The sequence below is a fragment of the Vanacampus margaritifer genome, chromosome 12 (assembly GCF_051991255.1).
Source record: "Vanacampus margaritifer isolate UIUO_Vmar chromosome 12, RoL_Vmar_1.0, whole genome shotgun sequence".
Lineage (NCBI taxonomy): Eukaryota > Metazoa > Chordata > Actinopteri > Syngnathiformes > Syngnathidae > Vanacampus > Vanacampus margaritifer.
In genome coordinates this window covers 10,641,554-10,646,386 of record NC_135443.1, presented here as the reverse complement: position 1 = coordinate 10,646,386, position 4,833 = coordinate 10,641,554, and positions in this window count along the sequence as shown.

The window sequence follows — 4,833 nt, the reverse complement described above, 5'->3', positions numbered from 1 at the left end:
CTATTGGTTTCCTTTGAGTCAGGCTTCTGTCTTACATAATTTCTACTGCGTTGATTTGCTTTTTATCGTTGTTTTGTGGCTGTTTTTAATAATGCTTTTACATTTTTGCGTTTCCGTTGCGCTTTCTTGGCTACCGTCCAAATAAAGCTTGAGATAACATCACACTTTCTACCCTTTTATCATTCTGATTCCGAACAAATTGGTAACACATTGAAAGGGGTATTATTTGAAGTTAAAATAAACAAACAGATATGAATGACAAAAACATGAAAAAAAAAAAACGACAAATCCTGACCTTCTGATTAATGTACTATTACCATATTTGGGGAGGTAACAAAACAGAGTATTATTAAAACGCTGTTGTCATTATTTAATCAGGCCAGTGAAAGAGATGACTAATAGTGTTGGGGAATACAGCCTGGATATGTGATAAATGTATATTAATGTGTCAATATTAATAGACGCTTCAATTTACAATAGTGACAATATTTAACATGCTGCGGTAGATCAGTATCACTGATATAATCAATGAATCACAAATACAGTCAAGGCTTTCACTTGCAGTTTATTTTTTAAATGTCCATCTGGGCATTTAAATCTGGGCATCTGGGTTGTCCTCTCGATTACTACTCAATTGTTTCAATTTTTATGGCAAAAAAAGAAAAGAAAAGACTCCCAAATTGACAAGTTCACCAAATGCCCTGTCCATTTAGAAATACTGTAATCATAATTAAATCCCCCCCCCCCCCCCCCATTATTATTATTATTTCCATTTCACTGTAAATCATTTTCATTATATTTTAAGATTTATAAAACCATTTGTTAAAGGGAATGGATGGAATTTTTCGGTAGCCAGATGGACTTTTTTTTTTTTTTTTCAAAGTACAAACATCCATCCATTTTCCGAGCGGGTGTGCTGGAGCTTCATCCAGCTGTCTTCAGGCAGTATGTCAAACCCTCAACTGGTTTCCAGCCAATCGCAAGGCACACACACACACACACACACACCTATTTAGAGTGTTCAATTAAGCTGCCATGCATGTTTTTGGAATGTGTGAAGAAACTGGAGCACCCGGAGAAAACCCACACAGGCACAGGGAGAACATCCAAACTCCAGCCTACATTTGAACTCACAATCTATGCACTGGGTGGCAGACGTGCTAACCACTCATCTACCATTTTCCATTATATTTAGGAAAAAAATACCGTCCATTTCTCAGCCCACAAAGAACTATAAATATGAAAACCTATTACATAAAGGTAAAAGACTGCAAGATGAAAATCCTTGTCTGGCTGTGCATCTTTTTCTCTTTTTTCAATGATTCTGTCTAGTTTAATCAAACTTAACATTGTTGTTACTTAAAATGGACTTGTTCAACCCCCCCCCCCCCCAAACTTAAGATAATGAGAAATATTTTATGTACAGAAAAAGTACGTAAAATTACAATGTTAAAACGTGTTTTTAAATCACATTCGAGACGGACAGCTATTTGTGATTATGTGTGATTTAACAGGCTGTCTCTAGGAATAGCGATGAATAACTAATCAATTAAATCAAATATTAATGAATCACCAAATGAAAGGAATTTTGACTGCGTGAAAATACAATAAAGGCACTGTGATACAAGGAACTAGTAAAAGAGAGAGAAAGTGGAAACCCAGGATCCATTAAAATGTCAGGACTATCGCTCTGTCAGACCACAAAGAAGCTGGTGAGGAAAGAATATGCTGAGGTTGCCAATATTGAACGACCCCCCCCCCCACACACACACACACCCCCTCCTGTATTTTTAGAAACTAAAATATTGGGTTCATATAGCCATCTGAGAATCCCCAGGGCATGCTGATAGGTTCTGACATTTTCTGTTGTTGTTTTCAGCAACAGGCCTCTGAGGGTAAACAGAGGGTAAACATTTTTGCTCTATTGTTATGCTGCATGGTCAGTGCACAGTTGTCACTTTATACTGACTTTCTTTCACAAAAGTGATAACCTCGAACCATACCTGTAGAAATGTGACTGGAAGGAAGAAGCCCAGAAGGCATAGGCCAATGTTGTTGGAGTTTAAGTGTTTAGTTTTTTTTCCCCCCCTGAGACTTTCAGACATGAAAGCTCTTGTGTCCTACCTTGTTTTCAAACCGCAAATTACCGGTACGTCCTATTGTATTTGGTTATGAAAAAGCTTGCTTCTCCTAAAAATCCATCCATTCATTTGCTTCCATTATGCTACATGGTAAACTTGCAACTGCAAGCCAGTAATTTTCCAAATTGTAACTTACAACCGTTATTTCAACAATGTTGCTGTCCGATTTTGACAACTGAACTAAAATTCCACTTTTGCAATGGTGCACTTCAGTACTACCTTTTCTTTTTTTTTCACACTGCCATATTATTGAGGATCTCAATTGTCTTAAAGTTGCACCAGGGAGCGAAGAGGCTCCACAAACAATAATCGAGGAAACGCCAATGAATCATTCGCAGACATCGTTTTGTTCCTAACCTGTGACAAGTTCCCTGTTTTTGACCTCCCTTTTCGAAGCTTCATGCCTAGCATCATTTTATACAATAGTGTTAGGTATTATGTGTTTATTGTTAACATAGGTCTTCCCTGTAGTGGCATTAGTTTTGTTTTTGTCGTTCCACATGCTTAATCCGTGGGCAGTATTTTATTTTGAAATGGCTTGGTCAGAACCAACAAAAAGCCAAAAAATGGTCACAATAACGCCTAGGGGTTAATTAAAAAAATACACACAAAAAAAGATGAACAAAGCAGATTAAGAATAATCAAAAAAATAGATTGAAGCAATCAAATTGAAACAAGCAAACTAGGGAACTCAATACAAGCAAACTGACAAGACAAGGAGCACTTGGACAAGATACGAAATTTCAAAATGAAAAATGGCACCAAATTTAATCGCGAGTTAATCTTCGTCAACTGGGGGGTTGCGAATGAAAGACTGCCGACGAGGGTGGTCATCGCTAATGCTAAAAATACTAAATGCTATCTTGACTGACAAGACAACAGAGACCACACAACCTGGCAAAAACACGGAATATTGTTCATCAACGTTTGCTTTATATTTTTATACTGTATTTTCATGCTAAGACTCCATTTTGTTATTAGTGTGTGCCATGCAATTCAGTCAGAACTGAAATAGGAAATCCTGCTCGTCATTACGTCACACACAGTGTGTACTGTACATATGCAAGGTATTTGCATGGCAAATATTTTTCCTACAAGTAAAACACGATGACATTAACAAATAAACAACACATTTCTTTGGTCCTTACTCGGGTCTCCTGACGGCCTCACGACTCTGGCTGGAAGTGTTCGGTTTAGGTGAACGGTATGGGATTTTTTAATAGGTTGTATGTGAACTAATGAATACACACTCACTCACACGCACGCACGCACGCACACACGCACATACACATACTCACCCACATACAAAATAAAAATTAAAAAAAAGAGAGAGAGCAATGATGATGACATGTCAAATCGGTAAAATTACTGAATGAACAATAGTGAGCTCTCCAGAAAACAAAACAAAACAAAAAACAAATAAACAACACATTAGTGTGATTTTGCTTCTTGTGTATTCTCTGCTGGTTATTTTTTCAGCTCAAATACATATTTGAAAACAAGCTAATATCTGAAAATTGGCCGGATAAATTCTTAAAAAGATGACGAGTGGGGGAAATGGAACATGCAAATATAAATAGTTACAATTTGTCTGCAATATGTGGTCACAAAACAAACAAACAAAAAAGTAGGAATCGAGATGCCCACCAAATGGGTCAGGCACAGATGAGGGGAAAGACCACCACAGCCACACGGCCATATTTTTTTGGTCATCCAAGATGCTATTAGCGGGTCATTAGTTGCCCCTCAGATGTGCTGGACTGCTGCTGATGTGGTCTCTGGCAGTGGTTTAGCATCCTCAAGCAAAAAAAGTAGAGGAGTGATTTGATCGTACAAATGGCTTGTTGCAAACCAATAACAAAAAGAAGTTTGTCAAAAAAATACAAATAAAATCCATTGAAAAAAAAAATTCAACTTGTAAAACTTTTACTTTCCTTTCTTTGGTCCTTCCTCGGGTCTCCTGACGGCCTCACGACTCTGGCTGGAAGTGTTTGGTTTAGGTGAACGGTATGGGATTTTTTATAGGTTTTAGGTGAACTAATGAATACACACACACTCACACACGCACATACACATTCTCACCCACATACAACAAAAAAAAAAGAGAGAGCAATGATGATAACATGTCAAATCGGTAAAATTACCGAATTAACAATACTGAGCTCTCAAGGAAAAAAAAAAGTTACATTAGTAAATGTACATGTACACAGAATAATTGCATGTAAGGCGCATCTGCGCCTTATAAATTGGTGTTCATCAGTAGCACCAGCTATCATCTAACACTGCCATTATTTATTTTTTTATTTTTTTATTTTTTTTAAATTACATTTTTTTCCCCAGGAGAGCTCAGTATTGTTCATTTGATTTGACATCATCATTGCTCTCCTTTTTAAAAAATAAAAAAAATAAAAAAATAAATAAATAAAAAAAATGTTTTTTTTTTTTCTTTCTCTTTTTTTTTCTTTAATATATATACATATATATATACATATACACACATATATATATATATATATATATATATTTTTTATTTTATTTTTTTTGTATGTGGGTGAGCATGTGCGTGCGTGCGTGCGTGTGCGTGCGTGTGTTTTCATCAGTTCACCTAAAGCCCATTAAAAAAAAAAATCCCATACTAATAATATAATATAATAATAAATTGCCAAATGCAGAAACATCAATGTAAGTTATC